The sequence below is a fragment of the Cibotium barometz genome, chromosome 47, assembly GCF_041138505.1.
Source record: "Cibotium barometz isolate CiBa-2024 chromosome 47, ASM4113850v1, whole genome shotgun sequence".
Taxonomy (NCBI): Eukaryota; Viridiplantae; Streptophyta; class Polypodiopsida; order Cyatheales; family Cibotiaceae; genus Cibotium; species Cibotium barometz.
The window spans coordinates 21,693,980-21,720,787 of NC_141092.1; the positions used below are offsets into that span (position 1 = coordinate 21,693,980).

Below are 26,808 nucleotides of genomic sequence, written 5' to 3' on the forward strand. Positions count from 1 at the left end.
GCCCCCACATGTGCAGTCGGCTGCCTACAGCAGGCCGACTGGCCCTGAGAACTCCACGACCAAACACAACTCCAGTCGGCCAGATCAACAGCAGTCGGCCACCTCCCAGATGCAGTCGTGGACCAGTTCTAGCAAGATGTCATCAGCAACGATCTGTTCACGAACAAAGTGCCTCTGGATGACCATGGGTTCCTCCGGTGGAAGCCCAAACCTGCCATGCAACCTCTGCATACTCACCACCTCACAAGCAGCATCACAAACAGTCTGGTACTCTGCCACTGTTCTCGACAAAGCAAAAGATGACTGTCTCCAACTCCTCCGTAAAACTGCTCCTGGGCCGGAAGTAGATCCCCTCGTGTCCGGATCTCCTCCCCAAACCGAGTCACTCCGACCGTGGAGTCGGACTCCATCAAACAATCCCCCTCTTGTGTACAAGAGTCCATGATCCTTCGCAAGCCGCAGAAACCATAGGAAACGCAATCTTGCCTCCCAAAGAGTCATCTGCAACCATGAGCTCAACCGCCTCATCAAGAAGCTCCCATCCAATTTGGTGTCCATCAACCAGAGCAATGAACCATACAGCTTCTGAATCACAGAGTCATCACACTGCTCACAAGGATCAACACCTGTTACGGTGCACAAACAAGTCCTGGAAACCTGATGAAACCTGTCAACCACCCCCTCTGAATCCGGAACCACAAAGCCTGGAGAAACCACCTCCTTCTGCAAGTAAGCACCTGCGACCTGCCTGGCTTTCCGAAAGGTCCCCGTGGAAAGAACATCCTCAACTCCTGGAGGTTCTTTGTCTCGAACACTACAAGACATTAGAGCATAAGTGACCTATTCAGCTTCCTCTGACTGACGAACACAAGAACTACCAACATCAGTACTGGAAAGTTCCTGCCAACTGCTGCCATCTACTGGCAAGCTATCCACCACCTGGTCTCGGAAAGCCCGCTCCTGCAACGTATCCACACTTAAGTGGCCATAACCAGACTGCCGCTCATCACAATCCTGAGGACCTGGGAGAGAGAGTGCTGAAAGCCTGTAAACTCCATTCTCCACTCCGCCTTCCCAAACCACTTGGCCTGTTGCTTTGTCCCGGAGAGCAACAAAATGCTCATCAAACTCCACCCGTATGCCAGTCTTGCAAACCTGATGCACTGACAACAGATGAAAACCAAGTGCCAGAACATACAACACTTGGGAGGAATGCTTCCCCCCTCTGCCATCGGGAACTATCTCCATCCTGCCCTCACTGTGAACTGGGATAGTGGATGTATCCCCAGTAAGAATATGACCAGAAAGCCTGCAGAGATCCTGTAAACCGGAACGGGAAGGAGTCATGTGCCTGGAAGCACCACTATCGAGAATCCACTCCCGAGTATCCGTTGCGGAGAATCCTCCAATCTCCTCCCTGCCTGAAGAAAAATGAAGCATCGATGTCCATCACCTCCAAGTGCACAAAAGCCGGAGTCTTCATGATTGCTGCTGAGGAGTCTTCACCCTTCTCGGTCTTCCGCTTGGGACACTGCCTCCAGTAGTGGCCTTTCTCGCCACAATCATTACAGGTCCTCTCTGCCTTCAGTTTCTCGCGGTCAGCTTCGGACTTCTTCTCAGAAGACTTCTCCGACGAAGCCTTCCCTTTGCCCGAGTTACGGCCTTTCAACCGTTGGCCAGTAAAGGCCTCCGAACCTCCACCCTGAGGAGGGTTCATGAATCGTTCCTCCTGGTCCAAGACCATGGGCACAAGCTCCTCCCACGTGATGGTGCTGAGCCTGCCACTGGTAATCAAAGACGAGTAAAATGCTGAGTACGAAGACGGCAAGTGTGACAGCAACGTGACGGCCATGTCCTTTGACGATATCTCCTTCCCAGCCTGAAGAACTTCCTGCTGAAGAGCCTGCAGCTTGTTAATATGCTCCCGCATCGTCAACGACTTTGCAGGGCTCATAACCGGCATCTGTACTTCCAAGGAAATCCTCTTCATGGGTGATACCCTGTTGTAAAGAGAAGCCAAATGCTGCCATATACTCTGGCCAGCGTCATATGCTTTACATGATTGATTACCTGCGGTGTGCAGTTGAGGAAAATAAACGAACGGACCCTGGCGTTGACGCGATCCCACATCTGCGTTTGGGCCTCCCGGTCCTTTCGGGTTGACGGTAACTCCCCTTCCTCTACTTCCGGCCGTGGAACACCAACAACGACGAAATCGGCGAGGTCGTAAGACTCCAGAACAAATTCCATCATCACCTTCCATATGCCGTAGTTGCTCCCGTCCAACTGACGGTCCACCGGGAACGTGGGGAGTGTCGGGATCTTCACATGTCTCTCGGCCATCTCAAACAGATCTGCCATTGCGGGGATGTACTCTGAAAAGGGTGCGTGGGTGGGAACAAACAAGAACTAAAACCTGCAAGTGGCTGTCCAGCAAATCAGCCCGCCTTCCTCTTGCACCTTCTCTGCCCAATCAGCCCAAAACAGTCCACCAATCAGCAACACAGCAGTCCCCCTCTTGCTCACACAAATCCCAAGACCTATCTAGAGCCTAGGGCTGTCAGAATACGCAACGAAGATGATGACCAGATCTGGGAACACAAGAGGAAAAACGCAGGCAGAAAAAACAGCACAAGAGAGAGGTAGATGTAGACGTGTAACTCTGCTCTGATATACACAAGAAGATCCCGAATATGATACAAGTGTAGTATGGGGGCTGGGGGCCTATTTATATGCCCCCACATGTGCAGTCGGCTGCCTACAGCAGGCCGACTGGCCCTGAGAACTCCACGACTAGACACATCTCCAGTCGGCCAAATCAACAGCAGTCGGCCACCTCCCAGATGCAGTCGTGGGATGCACAGGAAAAGGTCTCAGTAAGCGTTTCTGTTTTGCTTTTCATGGATTCGCAAGGTCCAGGGTTTTGCTGACATGTAAGGTTACATGGATTATGAGAGATGGGGAATATGCAAGATTATTTGTATGGAGGATGTGCAGAGGAGACCCCATGGTAAAACCCTAAATTATCTCTGGTTTTTCTCTGTTATGCTGAGTTTGTGCTCATGTACCTGCCCCTTTACCTGTGGATCGGCATGTAGGAATAGGGGGTGGAAGAGGGTGAGTATTGAAGCTTTTTAGAGCTGTTTTTCCAGCCTGCACAGAAAAGAAACCCTCTCTGCATGTGTGCAAAGCATGGCACACAAGCCAGTTGTGTGGACAGCCGAGTATAGGGGGAATTGTGCAGGTAAGATGACGGGAAAATGGACCTGATCAGGATGGTCAGCAGAGCTGTACACAGCCTGCAGCTTGCGGCCTAAGAAGGGGAGAAGGGTGCATAAGAGAAGGCACGCACACACAAGCAATAGGCTGTGGGCAGAGATGCGGAAAAAGCACACAGCCACAAGCAGCCGCTTCTTTTTTTTGGGGCAGCAGATAGTCCCAATTTGGGCGTGACGCTTTTCATGATGGGCTGTTTTTTTATATAAGCCACCATAAAAAGCAGAAGACCGCATGTGAGCCGAATCAGCTGGGTGCACTATTCATGGCCCAGAGATGTGCTTTTTAAGCTAATAAAGGGGGCGCCAGTAATTTTAAGTCGTATACATGTTCTTTTTTTTAAAACAAAGATGGGTGCCCAGCTTTTTTTAGAAGAACACGACCCGTTTTTAGTTTTAAAAAATAGTGAGCAGTGATTTCTTTTAACACAAAAAGCACACTTTTCCTATAAAATTAAACCTCTTACACTAAGCTGAACCATATCAGAGACTTTTTCCAAGGATCGGCGTGGCACAAAACTGTGAGGAGCAGAGCTCGCACTTCGCTTTTTGTACACAGAACGCGGGGAAGTCGAGGTAAGTCATTCAAGCAAAAATCTCAGAGTTTTTCACAAGTAATGTTTTTTCCCTTTTTGCTTTTCTGAAAATCCAAAATCAGCATGTATTTTATTATAACATGGTATCCATGGCCAAGACGTAAGGGAGTAGCATGACCATTAAATGGCCATTTGGTCACGACGGGAGCACTTGTTTCCTATGACACCTTCTTTCACCTCTCAGGCATCTGTGGGTGAGAAGCAGCAGACACACAGGAAAAGCAGGCATTGGCAGACATTATGTTTTATAGCATACGCCAATGGAGAAGCTTGTTCTGCAGGATATTTTGCGCTTCCCTGCTTCACCAAACCCTTACCTCATCGCGCAAGGCGTTAATCCTTCACCGTCATGCTTTATGGGGTGATTTCCTTTTGTAGAGAAGAGTTTGTTGTAGAGACCATTGACTTGGGAGACCAGAAAGCCTTCCTTAGCTGGTCTTGCCAAGGTAACCTTGCGTTTGTTTAGATGAACTCTTGGATGCGGATGTACTTCGATACTAATTTCATAACCTGTGTGTTGCAAAGTGGGAACCCACATTTTTTGTGCAGGTCCTAGTGATTTCAAGCTACCTTGTATGAACCAGGAGAGAGTGGGAAGGATCAATAGCATGACTTCAAATAGTGCTATGTACACTATGCACTTATCTAATTTTCTTTTGCCGACAAAGTTGTCATGATCAATAGTCCCTTCGTGCATCCAAGAATAACATTAGTTAGTCCTAGATAGATAGAGGCCAATCGGGAAGCCATGACGAAGAAATTTTTTTAGGCATTTACTTCAATTGCAATCTCTATGTGTCATAGTCGAGTTCTAGTGACCAAATTTGTGACTCCTTGTAGTTACTTATTACTTTCTTGTAGGATCATTGATCTTGCCTAATTTGAGTTATCAATAGTTACCTTAGATCATGTATTTGATCAAGAACATTTCTTGGATGTAATGTGCAAGATCTCAGGGACAATTTATTCAGTCATCTTTTGTCAGAGAGGTTATCGCTTCAAGCTAGGGATTCAGTGTAGCTTCATGTGGGTAGTTCTTTTCTTGATAAATTTGACTTACGAGGGAAGCATGTCTTGATTTATATCAAGAGATTACAATGATGAGGTCTCCGTGTGTGACCATGGATAACTTATAGTTGTCAACATGGTGAGGATGGGCCGTTGGGCTATATTTTCCTTGAGGTGCACTACGTTTACAGTGATTATATTGGTACTTTTATAATGTGCAAATTTAGGTACTATAGTATAGACATCCCTTTATAGACCTAGATTCAAGTTTATCTTACGGAGTTGGATCGGTACTAGGTTTTAGTACCAGAGATGTTACCTAAGGTAAACAGGATATGCAAATGTGTGATATAAACAACATTGATGGCATGACCTATACTTGATTTTCCAGATGCCTTTGGCTGATATATATACTCTAGCCCAAGATCATAGCAAATGTTGGATGGCATTTGTTGTGGTCCTTGCATGTTGTATAGGTATCGTGTTTTCCTTAGGTAGCATTTTGGATGCACCTTTGTTTCATCTCAGATTTGGAGATAAGAAAGGTTACTTTTGTTCCATCAAATTTCGAGATGAGAGAGGCTACCTTTGTTCCATCACTTATTGCATGTGAGATGGGGTTCTTGTATAGAACTTAATTGTTTGAGGATTTTATCTATTGGATGGGGCTTGAGTTTCTTTTTTGTGCATAGATACAAAGGTGGAAATGGGTATTATGATTGGTCCCTTGAAAGAGTTCAGCTGTCATGACCCTGTGAAAGTGGAACAGCACAAGTGTGGGCATGGTGTTTGGTGAGCAAAATAAATATTAAATGATTCATATTTGGGGTGCCCGGACAAATGTTATGATGTGTGGACATCTTCAAGTGTGAAGGGGGACCAAGAACATTAATATTTTTAATGTTCTAACCATGGCTGGCCCCTAGGCATAAGTGACCCTTAGAAACTTTAATAAACATTAAAGAAAGGGGCCTAGGATATTTTTGGAGAAAAAGGCAATTCCACTTTTGGTACACGCCTCTCTCATCTCTCTCTCTCTCTTGCTTTTAGGGAAGCGTGCAAGCTACGTGCATGGAAGGGAAGAGAATTCCTGGTCGACTAGCTGCATAGGAGGGGCTGCTGGTTTTCATACAAAACAGGCCGTACAGTCCACGTGGCTGCAGGCCGTACAGCGCTAGAGGTTGTTGCCCGTACAGAGCAGGCGCATCTTCTGCAGGAACAAGCTGCTGCGCACAGGCTGGTTCAGGCGGTGTTGGCAGGTACGGACAGCAAGTACAGTCCGTACTATTGGCTGCTGTACAACTGCAGGTATAGGTTGTTGCGCACAGGCTGGTTGCAGGCGATGCTGGCGACAGAGTACTGACAACAGGCGGGCAGGTTCAGGCGACTACAAGTACAGTCCATACAGTCCTGTACGGACAGGTACAGTCAGGTACTGCATGCCTGTACGGACAGGTGCAAGCAGCTACAGACCATTTCCCTCCTGAACAGTGGTAGGCGGTGTTTTATCAGAGCATAGTTGGTCCATCAGTCAAGTGGGAGGAAAGTACAGACAGTCTTTGGCAAGTACGGACTGGTACGATCAGTCCCATTGGTGCAGATCCACGCATTGAATTGGTAAGCTCTGAACTTGTCCATCTTTCTTTCTTTCCACTGGCTTATGTCTGCTGCAGAGTTGTCATCTTGCCCCTTGTGAGAGGAGGGGTATGGCAGTTTGAAGGGTGGAAACAGAGACTGGACAGTGGATGTATATTTGAGCTAAGTTGTGGAATCATGTTCATGGAATATGCCAGATGTGTACTCAAGGCTGCCCTACTGAATGGTCTTGTTTGATCAGAGGGAAGCACAGTGTGTTGCTTTTGTGGAACACAGATCTGTGTGTGAATCCTCTATGCTAAGAGGTCTTGAGGGCTGCCAGATTGGACATACAGGTTTATTCTCCTGGCTGGCTTTGTTGTACTCAATTTTACATCTCATTGAATTTGAATAAAGAAATACCGAAAGGGGCGCCAAGCTTTGGGGCCAACAAGTGTCGATTTCATTTCAGTTTTGGGGCATTCTAGCTCCAGTTAGTCCATGATCCTTCGCATGCCGCAGAAACCACAAGAAACGCAATCCTGCCTCCGAAAGAGACATCTGCAACCATGAGCTCAACTGCCTCATCAGGAAGCTCTCGTCCAAACTGGTGTCCATCAACTAGATCAATGAACCATTCAACTTCTGAGTCACAGAGACATCACACTGCTCACAAGGATCAACACCTGTTACGGTGCACAAACAAGTCCTGGAAACCTGATGAAACCTGTCAACCACCCCCTCTGAATGCGGAACCACAAAGCCTGGAGAAACCACCTCCTTCTGCAAGTAAGCACCTGCCACCTGCCTGGCTTTCGGAAAGGTCCCCGTGGAAAGAACATCCTCATCTACTGGAGGTTCTATGTCCCGAACACTACGAGACATCAGCGCATAAGTGACCTGTTCAGCTTCCTGTGACTCACGAACACAAGAACTACCAACATCAGTACTGGAAAGTTCCTGCCAACTGCTGCCATCTACTGGTAAGCTATCCACCATCTGGTCCCGGAAAGCTTGTACCTGCAGCGTATCCACACTTGAGTAGCCATTACTAGACTGTCACTCAGCACAACCCTGAGGACCTGGGAGAGAGAGTGCTGAAAGCCTGTAAACTCCATTCTCCACTCCACCTTCCCAAACCACTTGGCCTACTGCTTTGTCCCGGAGAGCAACATAATGCTCATCAAACTCCACCCGTACGCCAGTCTTGCAAACCTGATGCACTGACAACAAATGAAAACCAAGTGCCGGAACATACAACACCTGGGAGGAATGCTTCCCCCCTCTGCCATCGGAAAATATCTCCATCCTGCCCTCACTGTGAACTGGGATAGTGGATGTATCACCAGTAAGAATATGACCAAAACACCTGCAGAGATCCTGTAAACCGGAACGGGAAGGAGTCATGTGCCTAGAGGCACCACTATCAAGAATCCACTCCCGAGTATCCGTTGCGGAGAGTCCTCCAATCTCCTCCCTACCTGAAGAAAATGAAGCATCGGTGTCCATCACCTCCAGGTGCACAAAAGCCGGAGTCTTCATGATTGCTACTGAGGAAGCTTCACCCTTCTCGGTCTTCCGCTTGGGACACTGCCTCCAGTAGTGGCCTTTCTCGCCACAATCATTACAGGTCCTCTCTGCCTTCAGTTTCTCACGGTCAGCGTCGGACTTCTTCTCAGAAGACTTCTCTGATGAAGCCTTCCCTTTGCCCGAGTTACGGCCTTTCGATCGTTGGCCAGTAAAGGCCTCCGAACCTCCACCCTGAGGAGGGTTGGTGAATCGTTCCTCCTGGTCCAGGACCATGTGCACAAGCTCCTCCCACGTGATGGTGCTGAGCCTGCCACTGGTAATCAAAGAGGAGTAAAATGCTGAGTACGAAGACGGCAAATGTGACAGCAACGTTATGGCCATGTCCTCTGCAATATCTCCTTCCCAGCCTGAAGAACTTGCTGCTGAAGAGCCTGCAGCTTGTTAATATGCTCCCGCATCGTCGACGACTTTGCAAGGCTCATAACCCGCATCTGTAATTCCAAGGAAATCCTCTTCATGGGCGATACCCTATTGTAAAGTGAGGCCAAATGCTGCCATATACCTCTGGCCAGCGTCATGTGCTTTACATGATTGATTACCTGTGGTGTGTACTTGAGGAAAATAAACGAACGGATCCTGGCGTTGACACGATCCCACATCTGTGTCTGGGCCTCCCGGTCCTTCCGAATCGACGGTAACTCCCCTTCCTCTACTTCCGGCCGTGGAACACCAACAACGACGAAATCGGCGAGGTCGTAAGACTCCAGAACAGATTCCATCATCACCTTCCATATGTCGTAGTTGCTCCCGTCCAACTGACGGTCCACCGGGAACGTGGGGAGTGTCGGGATCTTCACATGTCTCTCGGCCATCTCAAACAGATCTGCCATAGCGGGGATGTACTCTGAAAAGGGTGGGTGGGTGGAAACAAAGAAGAACTAAAACCTGCAAGTGGCTGTCCAGCAAATCAGCCCGCCTTCCTCTTGCTTCTCCTCTTCCCGATCAGCCCAAAACAGTCCACCAATCAGCCACAAAACAGTCCCCCTCTTGCTCACACAAATCCCAAGACCTATCTAGAGCCTAGGGCTCTGATACCATGTCAGAATATGCAGCGGAGATGATGACCAAATCTGGGAACACAAGAGCAAAAACGCAGGCAGAAAAACAGCACAAGAGAGAGAGATGTAGGCGTGTAACTCTGCTCTGATATACACAAGAAGATACCGAATATGATACAAATAAGGTATGGGGACTGGGGTCCTTTATATACATCCCTGGGAGGGCAGTCGGCCAGCAGATAAAGTGCCCACGACTGCTGAATAGGTCCCACGACTGTATAAATGCAGTCGGCCAGCAGATGAATGCCCACGACTGAGGAAATCCAGTCGGCCAGCAGCCCAGTAGCCAACGACTGATGAACATACAGTCGGCCAGCACTGGAGTGCTCCTGGCATCCTCTGGCAACCCTCCCAAGCCTCAAAAAAATGGGAAAAAATAGGGGAAAAATGCGGAGAGTGAGGAAAAAAACACCTGATAAGGGCGGGCACACCCACAACAAAGGCCATGGTGTATAAAACTGGATAGGAGATGACTTCTAACAATATTGTGTCTAAGCATGGAGTCCGTATGGATCCATCAAAGCTGGAAGCAATTCTTAATTGGCCAGACTTGCGGATTGTGCATGATGTACGCAGCTTTTTGGGATTGTGTTCCTATTACAGGCGGTACATACGGTATTTTGCTGAAATTGCTTCGCCCCTTCATGCCTTAACAAAGAAGGCAACTCCGTTTAGATGGGCTGATTAGAAAAGCTTACTTCGGATCCAGTATTGGTATTACCGGATCTCCGAAAGGCTTTTGTTGTCCAATGTGATGCATGTGGAAACAGCATTGGGGCAGTTCTCATGCAGGAAGGACATTGGTTAGCCTATGAGAGTCGAATATTGCAGAATGCCGAGAAGCATTTACAGGTTTATGAGAAAGAGATGTTGGCTGTAATTCATGCTCTTTCTACATGGAAACACTATTTGCTTGGGGCTGATTTCACTGTGCAGACAGATCATCAGACCTTGCGTTATTTCCTCACGCAAACTAAGCTTTGTATGATCAGATGTCTGAGGGTCAGCGGCATGATCATTATACTCTCAGAGATGGGTTTTTGTTGATGCATGGTAGACTGTGTGTTACCAAGCAATTGCGGCTCAAGGTTATGATTGAAAGTCATGCTCCACCGTATGCAGGTCATAGAGGTATTGATGCCACGGTAAAAGCAGTTGAGACTTTCTTTTATTGGCCAACCTTGAGAAGAGATGTTGATGCTTTTGTTAGGCAATGCATCGTATGTAAGAAGGTAAAGTTTGACCGTCAAAAGACACCAGGGTTACTACAGCCTTTACCTATTCCAGATAGACCTTGGGAGAGCATTGCCATGGATTTTATATTTGATCTTCCACGGACACAAACGGGGAATGATGGCATTTGAACTATCATATGCAAGTTCAATAAGCAGGCTCATTTCATTCCCGTGCGTACGACGATCAAAGTTGATCATATGGTGAAGTTGTTCATGGCGAACATCTTCAAGTATCATGGCTTGCCTACGTCTATCATTAGTGACCGTGATCCACGGATGACGAGTTTGTTCTGGAGAGGATTGTTTGACAACATGGGTACAACTCTCAAGTTTTCATCTTCATTTCATCCACAAACAGATGGTCAATCGGAAGAGGCTAATTCTACAGTGTTAGATCTTCTCAAGTGTTATGTGTCAGAGTACAAGCAACAATGGAAAAAGTATCTTCCTTTGGTGGAGTTTGCATATAACAACACTGTCCATACCTCGACGAGCAAGGCGTCTTTTGAGATTGTGAAAGGAGGGAAGAAGGTACCACCCATTTTGCACACAAAGGATAAGATCTTTGAGGCTGATCAGTATGTGGAGAATATGAATGAAGCTTATAGGAGAGTTAAGTTGGCACTCCAAAAGAAAAACACATATACCAAATGCTCTCTCCAGCATTCTGGCGTAAGACAGTCCTTTAAGAAAATAGGGTTTCTATGCAAGTTTTCAGTTTTGATTTTCTTTTAAATACAATGGGTATATCTTAAATCCGTATCCCAATACTTCTAGATCACAGGTCTAAAATTCCAAGAGAATTTCGTGAATTCTATAACCTTGATCCTCAAGTCATAATCAAGGGTCTTAACTTGATTTCAGATTCGGTGGGTGATTTGAGTGAGATTTTCCTGAACTGGTCACATCGTCTTTTCTTGAAACTAACGAAGGAGATTAAGTCTTGGTCATAGTCTGATTCAGGGTTTGAGTCAAAAAAGGTTCTCCCTGAACTAACTTTCTCGAAGGGTAATATTTCAATTACTACTTTACTGAATTTCAATCATTGAGTATTTTGCTTAACTGAATTTAGAACTAATCATGAATTCCTATGAGGAATAAATAAAAGAAAGCAGCAGACCGTCAAAGACGTGCATTAGAGTTTGCATTGGGTGATTGGGTTCTTTTCCGCTTTGAAAAAGCTAGGCTCAAGAAGATGAAGGGTAAAGAGCGCTTATTCCCTAAGTTGAGCATGCGCTATTATGGACCTTTTCGAGTATTGGAAAAGATTGGTGAGGTGGCCTATCGCTTGAAGCTACCAGATCATTGGCGGATTCACAATGCATTTCATGTGAGTACTTAGACCTTTCCATGGGGATGTGCCTGAGGATGTATCAGATGAGGCTCAGCCGGAAGTTGAGGAACTTGATGAGGTTCTTATTCCAGTGCAGATACTGGCACATAAGGAAAGAAAGGTACGAGGTAAAGTTTCCCGTCACTATCTTGTGAAGTTCACGAACTATTCACCGATGGATGCGAAGTGGATGGAGGAAGGTGACTTAACAGAAAGGTGACTTAACAGATTCACCTTAGGTTTTGCAGCTTTATCTCGATGCCTTTAAGTTGGAGCCGACTCTTGTTACGGCTCATTCAGGTTCAGCAGAGCATGGGTCTGGAGCATTGCCTGATGCTCAAGAGGGGGGTAGCACCTCCACTCCCTTGATACAGACAGGCTCAGATGACATCTAGAGGTCGCTTGGTGTAGTTTTTGTCTCACCCGAAGGTACTGATGGCTGACAGTATATCTGTTTATGGGACTTCTATGATATATGTGTACTAGTCACATTGGATGTTGTGGTTGTGTATAGTTCACAGTGGTATACAACTTGGACTACTACTACACCATTGTTTTGCAATGAATGTTGTTACATATGCATGGCTTAGAGAGATTGGGACGCTGATCTTGCCATATTGTACATTTCACTTTGGATATTTTGCTATATCACCAGATTGCAATCGAGGACGCTTGCCATTTTTCAAGAGGGGGATATGTCATGACCCTGTGAAAGTGAAACAGCACAAGTGTGGGCATGGTGGTTGGTGAGCAAAATAAATATTAAATGATTCATATTTGGGGTGCCCGGACAAATGTTATGATGTGTGGACATCTTCAAGTGTGAAGGGGGACCAAGAACATTAATATTTTTAATGTTCTAACCATGGCTATCCCCTAGGCATAAGTGGCCCTTAGAAACTTTAATAAACATTAAAGAAAGGAACCTAGGACATTTTTAGAGAAAAAGGCAATTCCACTTTTGATACACGCCTCTCTCATCTCTCTCTCTCTCTCGCTTTTGGGGAAGCATGCAAGCTACGTACGTGGAAGGGAAGAGAATTCCTGGTCGACTAGCTGCATAGGAGGGGCTGCTGGTTTTCATACAGAACAGGCCGTACAGTCCACGTGGCTGCAGGCCGTACAACGCTGGAGGTTGTTGCCCGTACAGAGCAGGCGCATCTTCTGCAAGAACAAGCTGCTGCGCACAGGCTGGTTCAGGCGGTGTTGGCAGGTACGGATAGCAAGTACAGTCCGTACTATTGGCTGCTGTACAACTGTAGGTATAGGTTGCTGCGCACAGGCTGGTTGCAGGCGATGCTGGCGACAGAGTACTAACAGCAGGCGGGCAGGTTCAGGCGACTACAAGTACAGTCCATACAGTCCTGTACGGACAAGTACAGTCAGGTACTGCAGACCTGTACGGACAGGTACAAGCAGCTACAGACCTGTTCCGTCCTGAACAGTGGTAGGCGGTGTTTTATCAGAGCATAGTTGGTCCATCAGTCAAGTGGGAGGAAAGTACAGACAGTCTTTGGCAAGTACGGACTGGTACGATTAGTCCCATTGGTGCAGATCCACGCATTGAATTGGTAAGCTCTGAACTTGTCCATCTTTCTTTCTTTCCACTGGCTTATGTCTGCTGCAGAGTTGTCATCTTGCCCCTTGTGAGAGGAGGGGTATGGCAGTTTGAAGGGTGGAAACAGAGACTGGACAGTGGATGTATATTTGAGCTAAGTTGTGGAATCATGTTCATGGAATATGCCAGATGTGTACTCAAGGCTGCCCTACTGAATGGTCTTGTTTGATCAGAGGGAAGCACAGTGTGTTGCTTTTGTGGAACACAGATCTGTGTGTGAATCCTCTGTGCTAAGAGGTCTTGAGGGCTGCCAGATTGGACATACAGGTTTATTCTCCTGGCTGGCTTTGTTGTACTCAATTTTACATCTCATTGAATTTGAATAAAGAAATACCGAAAGGGGCGCCAAGCTTTGGGGCCAACAGGTGTCGATTTCATTTCAGTTTTGGGGCATTCTAGCTCCAGTTAATTTTGTTATTTATTGGACTACAAGTGAAAGGGTGATTGCTAGTCTACCGCACTTTGGTTTCTACCAGAGGCCGGTTTCATCAGCAACTTTGTATGCGATTTATGGTTTCTTTCAAGAAACGGTATTATTCTGGGTAGAGGTAGTATTCCCTGAGACTATCCTCCCGAGTTATGAACTTAGGTTCATAGGGTTTACATGTGAAAGCATAATCAAGATCTGGCCAACCTTATGTGGGTATGATTCGGCCAGTGAGTTGCTAGAGCCAACAGTGTTTACTAAGGCATGATTGTTGTGGATCACTGTTCTACACTTATGACAGTCTCGTGATCTCTATTTGGGGCAAGATTGCCATATTTATGGTAGCCCCAAATTATGGGAGGAAGTAAAAAGGTATATCATATAGGGCAAATTGATGTGGTGGGCTAACCTAAAAGTCAGTGTCCCTCAAGTGGGAGTCTAGTTGTATCAAGGTGGGATTGGGAAGGAATTGATCATTGTTGACTTAATCCTATCCTTGTGGTATGGACACTAGGATCCGCTACATGCACACTTTCTGGTTACATCTATATTCTATATGGTGGATTTCTGGACTGAGGAGAAGCGGCAGTTGATTTGAGAAATCAATTACAGGAAGGAAGGAAGAATGAGACTGTGAATTGCAAATAATTGGAGAGAATGGTATGTTGTTGCTTGACATTTGTAACTATGATTGCGTCTATATTTGCCAGATGTGAGGTGAAGCTTTTCCAACTTCGCAAATATGGTTCTGATGGATCTTGGCATACGCACATATATTTTGTAGAGATCCAAATTCATACTGATATTGAATCAATAGGTTTCTCGAGTAGATTTATTATCCCGAGAAGATTTAGTTTGTAAGGGAAGAGATCGCTAGTAACATTAGGAAATCTTTCGGAAGACTTGCAAGTTGAGGAGTGATGGATTGTCAGACGTATGTGGGGTATGTTCTGGTGGTATGGGACGCTAGGATGTATCACATGTGCGGCTTTACATGCTTCCATCGAGGCAAATGTTTTAGCTTCTAATGGGATAGTTATCCAAAACTCAAGATTGTTGGATGCCTAGTTCATGGGGTGGGTGCACTACTCTATGACGTAGCACATATCTAGATTATCAGTTTTTATTATGGCTGATATCCAATGTTGTGTAGCAAGTATTGATTAGTGGGTTTATTCTAGATCGACCTAGTTCCAGTAGAGTATTGATGTTGGTAGATTGCGCTTGCATCTTGGTTACCTTGACACAGTAGGCTGAGCCGGGACTCGAAGTTTCTAGATACTTCAAGCAGTCAGAGTTCGACTAAGATAGATTCCTACTCATGATGATTGTTCTCAGTTTGTCAAGCAACGGAGAGGATACACGAGTTTTAGTGAAACATTGCATGTTTAGTACTGAGACATCATTTGATTAGTCAGAATCTGCCTATGAACAGGTTATCTTTGGTATGGGTGTGCATTTGAAAGAGAATATGGTACAATAGGAGAGTTATATCATGGAAGTTGTTGCATGCGCGGAAGCCTTGCTCTACTAATCCACAACCCTAAGTCTTATTAAGTACATGATGTTGATTAAACATGATTAAGACAAGGGAGAGAGAACAAGAGGAACTTAGTTGGTGTAACTTGGTTGAACACAATGCTAATCAATATACTTAAATACACCAAGATTTAATGGACAACATGCTCAATACAAGAAGTAATTTGCTGGATTGACGCACGACGAGCCGGAACGGCCGCCTCCTCCCTCAAATAAAGTATATTGATCTTGAGAAAATCAAGTACATAGTGTCATGGGCATTTCTAACCAGATTTCCATACCAATGCACATGAATACAGTATTGCAAACAATGTGGTTGTTGGTGTAGATTTGCAACTCAAACTACCCCCCTATGTTCCCTACCAGCTTCTCTCTATTGTTCCACCAACACATGGTAGCAACAATCTCCAAGAGAGCACGTAGGACACGAGAACACTACACAAGGTATGTGAACATGGAGTCCTACTACTTGCTTCCATATTTAACATCAAAGCTTACCAATTGCAAGCAGAGTCGATGACAACAGAAGTCTTCGCAATGGAAGCGTTTGGAGTGTTGAAATCTTCAATCTATCGCAATCCTTCGCAACAAAAGTCTTCAAAAGAATGAAAGGAACCTTGGCAAAGCTTCCCCTATGGTTCAACTTGAGAAAGGAAGGCTGAAATTAGGGTTTTTAGCAAAAAGACCAGAAATTACAGCAAATATAAGAGCTATTTTGCTGAATTTTAGTCATTGGGAGTGTGTAGGAGAGTGAACACCACCTGGTAACACTCTTGGAAGCTTGGAAAACACACTAGCAAGCTCGGGTAAAGAGTTGGGAAGGAGAAAGTGCAAAGAATACCGCCAAAGAGACTAATGGAGGGAGAAACTACTTCTAGAGAGAGAGGGAAGAGAGATGAGATATCCACCCTAGGTGTAAGGTAGAGAGTAGAAGTGACCTGTGGTGCAAGCTGGGATGGACACATGGCTGGTTGCTCCCTTTGTACAAAGGAGATAAGGCTGGGCGGTGAGCATTGAGTTTTGTCCACCTCGGGACATCAGTGTGCGAACACAAATCTGGTCATAATTTATAAGTGAGTTTTGGTCGCCCAAAACTTAATGAAGTTGTACACACTCACTTATAAATCAATTCCTAAGGCTAGGTTTATGACCAATACTTACCACCTGTCACATGCCACATAACCATGTCAACAGACAGTTTCACATGCACGGTTCACGAGTGGGCGTCTCCTTAACCGGAACTACACATTGGTCAGGCAAACATGAAAACAACATGCAAATTCAATCACATAAAGATGCTATGCAATGCAGCATTGGTATGGACAATCCCCGTTCATAAGACTATACCAAAATAGACGTGTTCCACGCAAGTACACGAGGTACCAGACCCAATGGAACACCAATCCTCTAGGCATTTCCGAGCATGTACACATAGGCACAAGTCCCAACGGAAAGCCAAGTCCACAATATCACATGAGTGGCATCAATTCCCGGCATATGCAACTCCCATGAATGCAAGTCCAATGTACATACATAATGAGAAAGCATGGGTGGACCAAATGGTAACAATTGGTGTTAGGTTTTCTTGTATTTCATATGGTACAAAAAGATACACGGCTGAGCCTTAGGTCAGTCCCAAAGGGGTGACCCTTGGCCTTTACATGATGACTACTAATGACTAGACTTATGACTAAATTATGAACTTAATGAAGTGACTTGAATTATGACTTTTGCTTTTATATATGCTTGGGATGCAGGTTAGCCAGTACTAGGGACTATCGGCCTGCAGTGGACATAAACAAGGGATTCAATCCCACTTAATTATGCATTGCTGTCCACCATGTTGCCATGCCATTCTGGCTACTGTCACCTTCTGCCTAGACTGTCTCTGCTGGCAGCCGATTATATGCTGATGGATGCCGACTAAGCATCTAGCCTCCTTAATGATGATGGTAATGGTGATGGCTGAGGCTGCTAATGTGGATGTTGATAATTTTGCTAATGATGGTAATGCTGATAATGATGTTGATGATGATGATGATGATCCTATTGATGAAGTTGAGGCTTCGGCTGAGGAGGAGGAGGATGATGATGTAATGCTATGGCTGTTGATGACCTAACTGCATGTCCTAAGTGATGATTAATCAAGGATTAAGACTGTTCATGCTGGAGATTAGCCATGGCACGGGCGTGCACATGACCGGAGTTTTGGCTTGGACACGATCTTGATGAGAACTCTTTCACAGGTCATTTATGACGAGAGTATTCAAATATCTAATAGTTTAATTGTTCTCAAACAGGGGAGATTTTTTTGTTATCCCCTAGGTACAACAAGGAATTACCCAATCTTGATAAGATAGGTAATTTGATTGGCTACGACAATTGTCTCTATGATGTCAAATTATCCAATTCCTCGAGGGTTGGATTTAGGGATTGTTGTTCCTCACGACTCTAGTTCAAGTAGATATGTTTTTAGTTCCGCTGAGATAGTTGTAGGAACGGCGACTCCAGTTTTAGCCAATTCCCATGGCAAAGTTATGAGTGGAAAGAGTAGACATGGTAAACCAGATTATGGAGTCAATTGTAAAATGTAGTTTGAGTTTCCTTCTTTATTTCCAAGACTGGAAATGTCTTCGACTTGGGACACAATTGCTAGTTTACAACATAAGTTTTCTCTCTTAGACATATTTTGTTTACAACATAAGTTCTCTCTCTTAGACATATCTTGTTTCCGAGAGTGGAAACGTCCGAGGGAAAGTATGTTATGTACCTAGTACTAATCCTCAAGATTAGTGACCTAATCCGAGAAGGCTAGGAGAGCCCTGGGATTAGGAGGAAGCAAGCTAATATATACGGGCGGTTAAGATTATTATTAATAAATCCATGTGTACTGCCTATTTATAACAGTTTGGTTTTTAATAGCAACAGTGGACACTATATAAGTGAGACATGGGTTATTGTTGTCATAACCTCACTTTGGTCAGAGTTCGACCAAGACTCCAACTCACACGTGGAAGAGCATAGATTGGCATGCCAAAGGACTAGCATGGATCTGTGGAGTCATACCTTAGCCCTTGGCTCAAGGGTTGGTTTGAAGCACAGAACCTACACTTGGGAGGTGAGCTGGCCTGCAACCCTCTTATGGGGTTTATACAATATTGTAACAGTTGTACCCCTCAATGACCCATTTAGGAGCATCATGACATTCATACATAATCTTTTTCCTAATCTGAGTGTTATTCGGTACACAAACCTTCTCATTCCAAATAGCAATCCATTTCGAATAAGGGTGACCACCTGCCACACTCACGGATGGCATGACTCATGAGTCTCGATCTAAATCTATGAAACTGTTTCTACGAGCTTGCATTTCACGTCGAATCCCATTTTCTCTCCCCCAAATTATGAGTGTGAAACGAGTTGTTGTCTCCTCTTGCCACCCCGTTTCACGGTTCCCCCTCTGGCTCATGAAACGAGGTCATAGTCGAACAGTTTGCATACATTCTAGCCCCACGTACTTCTCATTCAAATAAGGAGCTCGAATCATTAAGATATACTGATCCGAGCATTCGTTCGTTTTCTGAAAGATGTCGTACTAGAGGTGCCGGTCACGCACAATCAACAACCCATATCCTGGGGAGCAGAGAAAGGGTGAGGCGGCCAAAGCAAGTTTCAAAATACGGAGGTAGCATTGAGAAGGCTCCCAAGAAAGCAACCTCTCTCTAGCGTAGATAAGATCGAAATGGTGAGCCAAGAAAAGATTCATTATATTTTGGATATATTGTATACGTGGAAGTATTATTTGCTTTAGCTGAGTTTTTCTATCACATAAGGCATCTTGAAGATCTGAGGTGATGGGAAAAATAAGTACCCTCACGAGAAGTGAAGGTTTATGCACATGCATGGTTTATTTTGGGGCTTTTGATGATAGCCTATGTAATTTGGCAATTGACAATTGTATATGCATTGGACATATGGAACTCAAGGATCAAGGATTTTTCTATGGATTTCTATTGGCGGCCAAAATGCCTATAAAACTTTATGTGGCGGAAGTGTCTATATATATATATATATATATATATATGCAGCGACATAACATGTTTACAGATCTACCTCTCATGGAGAAGCCTCCAGATCACATTTGTGAAGGATGTATTTTGGGAAAAATGCATAGGTTTTCCTTCCCACGTGATCAGGCTCTAAGAGCAACTGCAAAGTTGCAGCTTATACACAGTGATCTTTGTGGTCCCATGCAGTTATGCACACGGGCTCAACAATGATCATCATCACGCTTTTCTATTTTTTGTTCTCTTGTTTGCTTAGTCGAGTGCATTCTTGGTGATGTTAAGTAATCCTAGGTGTGGTACACAATAATTGCAAACCTCTTGGTCTCCTTCTCTATCTTCATGTTATATATATATATATATATACCTAGATGAATCCAGGAACATGTCCAAATTCACCTTTTAGGAACGTGCATGTTATATACTCATGGTAGTCGACCCGCAAGACAATATAACTATCAACTCCATTATACATAGTACAGACTAGATACTACGACATCCCCACTACCGTCATTAGTGCCCAATAGTGGGTGTAGAACTCTGTATCAAGATATGTTTGTGTAGCAAAAATGTTTATGGAGCGCCAGGATATTTATGCATGTGTGTGATTCTTATCTTATGTTCTTACGTTACACACTTGAGCCCACCTCTCCTCCAAAGTGTGGTCAAAGTACCAACACGGAGTGCAAGTGGTAGAGGGAACATGACGCCTCGTTTGCAAGGGACTTATGTCTACGCCAAGGGTCATGTGGACTGACGCCTGGTGGGAATGGGACTTATGTCTACGCCAAGAGTCAGTAGACTGGAATCTAGTATGCCAGGAACTTGATATCTACGCTCAAATATAGTGGACGTTCTACATCCACATGCACGGTCAATCGGTCTTCTATTTCTCGGCTTGGTGTTCGCATGTGTAAACATGGAAACCAATGGAGAGTAGCATGCGTTTGGCGTGACACTGGGGATTGGGGAACGAATAACTACTCCTTGGAGTTGGTGGATTCAACTTGAAGTATGGATAGAGAGATATGGAACTGTTATGTCTCGCCCATTTATTCGAGTCTTGAGACATGGTTATGATATGGGACTATTATGTCTCGCCCATTTATTCGGGACATGGTTATGATATGTAGAGTTATGGGATTGTTTTGTCTCGCCCATCATGAATTCTTTCAGTTATATTGGATTTATGAGATTGTCTTGTCTCACCCACTTAATGGGACATGATTATATCTTGGATATGGCTTCAAGCTTAAAGTTGCAGACAACTTTTAAGAAGCTAGGGAGTATGTCACTAGCCTAGACATTTTCTAGTATGAAAGGGGTCTAGTGGACTCTAGGACATCTAAATATTTGGAAAGTACATACTACAAGCACAAACTTTGGGAATGGGGGATTATCTTGAAATACAAAGGATCACACTCCTAAAATCTAGGAGGGTTACTATTTTGGGACAACCCCGAATGGAAATTCCGTTCACATCATTACGTCCGTAAGCTAGGCAAATGGGGAGACTTGTTGCAGCACCTTTGACAGAATGTCTACGAGTTGAAGAGGTGAAATTTATTGGGGAACCACCTCTTAAATCGGGACACATGGCAAGACAATGGATCAAAGTGAGACAAGTGGCCTCACACTTGTCACCTCAGCTCTACACTTGTCATTATGGCTTTCACTTGCCATTCTAGCTCATGGGAGGCCCAAATCTATAAATTGGTTCCCACTCTACATTTAAAGGAGGCTCTCTTGCTACAAACTAGCCTCTACCATGTTGGTAGCTCATACATTGTGATCAATGATATTTTTCTGCTGCAACCACCTCTCCCTCACTATTGGCACCCTTTATGATGGGTTGTACTTGCTGTACTAGCTGTACCGGATGCCCTAATTGCTGTACCAACGCATATACCTGTTGTACTGGCTGATTTGAGGCCTGTACCAGCTGTACCAGCCCATGTACCTGCTGTACCGATTATGTACCTGATGAACAAGCTCTATTGGTACTGTCCGACCTATTTTGCCTGCCTATGGTGCTACCCCACGTGTTGTAGCTGCACGTGGTGCTTCCCGACTTGCTCATGGTGCCCAAGACAGTGTCTAATGCTGGCCAGACTCTTTCCACACCAGTTTTATGGCTGACGGAGTACATTTCATGTGTATTTTGGATATATTGTATATGTGGAAGTATTATTTGCTTCAGCTGAGTTTTTCTATCACATATTGCATCTTGAAGGTCTCAACTGATGGGGTAAATCAGTACCGAATGATATACGCTAACACACCCACCACGTGGGCCCACTCCCTCCCTCTCCAAGGTACACCAAACAAGAAAGCAATCGCAGTCATGTGACCACCCACACAATTGTCCGTTGCAGCCACACACATCAATCCACCAAACACCCATAGACCTACCATACATGCCTCGTGATAACCCAATGGTATTCAGGATATAAACGCCATGAAAGGCTGCCCAACAAGAAACCCAAAGCACCAACAATTAGTTGACACTAGCCAACCCACTCGAAGCAAATTACACAAGACCATTCGACTGTTCACCTATCAATGGCTGAGCCAAGCGATGGCAATAGGTCACCCATGCGAAAGCGATCTCTACTTGGCTACTTTCTTATATACAAAGCATTTCTAGGTGTTTGAAAGCCTATCCCGCGGAAGACGCCAACCACTCAAGAGCCACTTGGCCTTGGCCATCCTAAATAAAACCATCCCCAGCATAGCAAAATTCTTATGACTCATCCACCCATCACACAAGACCATACAAACCATGTGAACAAAGGCTTGATTCACTTACTACGACTTAATTTAAACCTTAGTCATTAGCTAAAGCTCCTAGGTCCTCTAACCCAAGATTAGATCAACTAACCATATCGTTAGCGTCAAGCTCATAACATTTATAGCCTCGTTCGCCCTACAATCCAATAACGCACAGAAGGTTTCAAGAGTTGACAACCCAAACATCGATGGTCTGACATCACATCATACGAGGTATCGCCTTCAGAGGTCTACAGAGTATACGCTGTGCAAGCATTGATTAGCAAAATAAAAAATGGTTTTGTGCCATCTACCCTTATACCCTTCGTGTACCTGTAAGATCTCCTTGGTGGTAGTGTACATAGGTGGTTACCTACCCAGGTTAACTTCTTCCTCTCTATATAGCCCACTTGGCCTACACAAAAGTTCACTTGGGAGGGGACAGCTGGACAGCCCCTCTCACCAACTCTATCGTGTTGCAAGCATCTCTCGGCACTACGCTCACATGTGGGGGAAACAAAACATCCGAAACCTTTTCTTTAGCAAAACCAGCTTTTTCCAATACATCAATTATTTGTGCTCCTCACTTCTACCAAAAGAGAAATTCATCTCCAAGGAATCAAGAAGTTCCCCTCTTCCCTTTACGAGAAGTGAAGATACCATGCAAATCAACAAGACATACCTCTATGTCATCATTATGCAAAATTCTTTTATTGCTCTATTGTTTGACACAAGCCAAACTCCAATACCAACAGTGAAATCCCTATGATATCATCCCACCGTCATCCTACATCCAAACATGCACAAAGGACACAAGGATAGCAATAGGAACTCACCTCCCAACCATAGGCTCGCTACTCTGAACCCCCCAACCTAAGAAGCGATATATGCATGATATCATTGTGATATCATCTCGCCATCATCCTACATCTAGAGCGCACACACACAAAGCACACAAGGAAGGCAAGAGCCAAAAACCTCCCAACCATAAGATCGCTACGTTGAAACCCCCCCCCCTCCTCTCCCCGGGCGACAAAGAAGAGATATAAGTGTGCACCACCTTAGCACAAGACCACCTCCCAATCGACCACCACCATGCTTGTTCCATAACGCACATGGTACCAACCTATAAGAGCTTGGCAACACTAGACCCACCTTAGGGCCTAGACAAGATATAGACCCACACACCAAGTTATGACCCCACCCTTTGATTATGAAGCACTCTTGGTACTATTTTAATTTTTTATCCATACACAAATGGGATAATTGTCTAGCTCTCTCAAATCACAAGACCACCTCGCAATCGACCACCACCATGCATGTTCCATACCACGCATGGTACCAACCTATAAGAGCTTGGCAACGCTAGACCCAACTTAGGGGCTAGACAAGATATAGACCCACACCAATTTACGACCCCACCCCTTGCTTATGAAGCACTCTTGGTACTATTTTAATTTTTTATCCATACACAAATGGGATAATTGTCTAGCTCTCTGAATAGCCAACTGAACACTACCTTGGCCCATGAAGCATATGCCAATGCCCATGCCAAGGACAAAACTCTTTGCATTCATTTTTAGGTGGTCTTTCATATCGGTCTCTACAACCACACCTACCCTCAAGTTCAAGTGCTTTGTTTCTTGACACACTTTGCTTCCATTCTCAAAAAGTGAGACCTCACAAGTGGAGTGCAAGGCAGACAAAAGGTGCACACAATGTGGCAATGTGCCATGGTACATGTATATAAATACAGCAAACCATTTCATTTCTTCTTCAAGGTGCTGCCAAAAATCGTGTATTTCAGAAGTAGAGATTGCTTCACAAGGCCCAACAGTAGGTAATTTATATGATGAAGCTGAGATGCATATATTCGTCTCAAGAACATTCCTCCCCATTATATGATCACTAAGCTTAGTGAGTTTGCATTTCACTCCACTGTTATAAGTGCCTTACATGGACATAGATTACCAAAACTCTAAGGAAGTACGTCAAAGCATAAGAGTGGTTAATTTCATGACAAAGCGACCTTAAAAACAAGAGCCACATGTCTCTACAACTAACAGCTAGGTGTAAAAGTGGTTGATCTTGCGGATACCAAACAAACAAATAAGAAGAAAGTGTAGAACAAAACCATGTGCCCTCCAAAAAGGATGAACAGCTCAAATCTAGCAAGAAATACATTTTGTAAAAGATCTATCTTAGCCGCTGCCACACACTCGAAAAAGGTATTCATGCATTCAGGTAGCATGCAGAGAGGGAAGTACCTCCTTAACGAGGCCAGAATCTTATCAAGAAGCATATTATACTTACGCAACAGCGTAGCATGCAAATATATTCTCACACCTCAAACGCCAGCAACTAACTGCAATCGTGGACAAGACAACTTCCTGTACTATGAAATTCATTGACAGGCATAGAGAAACTCCTGTCTTCCAAAAGAAGGTCTAGTACTATCACTTACTCACCACACGTCAACAATACCTTCTTTGTAGCCTAATAAAAGACAGAAGAACACTGTTGGCAATCGCTACGCGTCAATAGATCTCTCTCACGTGTGTTACGATGGCTTCGCAATGACGTTAAGAGACGCTCCTCTCTCTCTCTCTCTCTCTCTCTCTCTCTCTCAACAGAATAACAGAATGACAGCATGAAAACAGGAAATACCTGGGCAAGCGGACGAAGAGCACAAGCACTCGCGGCGATCCCGATCTTCGGAGCTCAACGCACTTTATGTGCAGCAAATGAACAGGAAGTGCAGGTAAAGCGGCTACGAAAAGAATTCTAGAGAGATCCACAGATTAATAGGTATTTGACGTTTTTTTTTGTTTTCCCACTGCCTTCGTGCTTTTAACACATCCGCTATATCCTCCTTTCGTAGGTTTGGAAAGAACAACCCTACGTGGGAAGAGGCTCTTAGTATTCTCCGGGGGTTAGCCTATTGGGGTTCAAATCCCGCCCCCAAACAAAGATGTGTGTGTATAGAAGAGAGAGAGAAGAGAGAGGATGAGAGAGATGGAGAGAGAGAGAGACAAGAGCAATGTATGTGAAGATCTACCACTCAACTCCACCAATACTATGGTTGAAGCGTGCAAACATCTCTATTTGATGCCAAATTTCTAGAATAGATCAACCACCCAGCTCCACCAAAAATATGGTTGAAGCGTCGCAAACATCTCTATTTGAGTTAGGGATGCCATGGACATTATTGTATCACTTTGGTCTCATAGGCCCATTGGGTCTTTAGTAGACGCTTTCTCTCTCTCTCTCTCTCTCTCTCTCTCTCTCTCTCTCTCTCTCTCAGAGTAAAGGAAGTTCTCTTTGTCAACGTTAAACATCATCTTCTCGTACTTGAGGACTACACAGGGGCGGAGTGGGGTCATCAACATCTTCTGTTATTTGGGGTTCCAATTTTGGAAACTTCATATGGCAATGTTTAGAACCTTAGGAATGCTTAACCTAAGGTTGTGATGAGCATGCATATGGGAGGTGTGGACCATCAAGAATACTCTACTTTTTGGAGCCTCCTCATATCAAGGGGTTAAATTAAAGACCCTAACATGCCTAGTGAGGGCTAAATTTTCTTGCTTTATCCTCAAATGGGCTTTCAAATCTTGCCTAGCGAGGGCTAACGTTTCTTTCTTGATGTGGATGAACAACTCATCAAAGGCCTTTCAAACCTTGGGATAAAACCTATGAAGATTGTTGATGTTGGTTATGATGTTTCTCCTATTCTTGCTTTGGGAGGGGGGGGACATGCCACTCAATGATGCTGGTCTACTAGTGACATGGTGATACGGGAATGGCTATAGTGTGAGAGATCTCTAAGTTAAATGTCTACTTAAATTTGTACATGTGGTAGTAAGTTGCGGACTTAGATCTGCTTAATTTGCTTCTTTGTAAGTTGCAGACTTGGTCTACTTAATTTGCCTTCGTAGTTGGTTAAAAATATAGGGGTATGCATAAACTTGTGCATGAGTTTTCTCTAGGGTCTATCCTAGAGGGGTTTGATTTGTACATGGATCTTCTGTAAGATAATTAAAATGACTTTAAAAAGATCATTTTCTCTTCAAATAAAAAGGTAAAGTTTTGCATCGATCTTCATAATATGTTTTTTAATATAAAAAGTTGAAGGTTTTTTATATTTTTTATAAGAGTTTTGTAGTGTTATTTGAAAGAGAATTCCTTGTTTTTTATATTTTTTTGGTTTTCATGTGTAATTAAAAAAGATGATGGGTGAGCCCTATGCTTTACACTGGGCTACTCCATGCTAATTGATAATAAACAAAGGTTAATGGGCTACTCCATGCTAATTGCTAATAAACAAAGGTTAATGGTTTAATTGCTAATAAACAAAGGTTAATGGTTTAATTGCTAATAAACAAAGGTTAATGGTCTAATTAAGCCTTTTTATCCCAGAAACTTGAAAAACCTCCTCATCTACTTTCCCAAAACCTTTTGGATATCAATGTTTCATATTTCCATTATGAGGAGTAGCCATGGTTGAGAAACCAAAGTTAGTAATATTATGAGGAGTAGCCGGTTGAGAAACCAAAGTTAGTGACATCCCCGTGTCCACACGAGATGGTTTGGCTAGATATAATGTCTACTTAATCTTAATCAAGGTCACTGATGTCCACAAGTAAAGGGTGTTGATACGTGTGCTTCCTATTTTCCCTCTTACTACTATGAAGGTGATTATCTTGTATTCCCATGTTGTA

The 26,808-nt window shown here is 44.3% G+C and overlaps 1 protein-coding gene across 2 annotated transcripts in view; it reads right to left on the reverse strand.

The window, feature by feature from the left end:
* LOC147611500 (hsp70-Hsp90 organizing protein 3-like) overlaps positions 1 to 24,919 on the reverse strand; it is a 38,508-nt gene extending 13,589 nt beyond the window's left edge. The window contains exon 1 of one of the 2 annotated variants that reach the window (XM_086784602.1): positions 24,755 to 24,919. The gene's annotated coding sequence lies outside the window, so the exon portion shown is untranslated. The remainder of the gene's footprint in view (positions 1 to 24,754) is intronic. The other variant, XM_086784601.1, reaches the window with a different exon arrangement.
* Between the last annotated feature and the right edge of the window lie 1,889 nt (positions 24,920 to 26,808).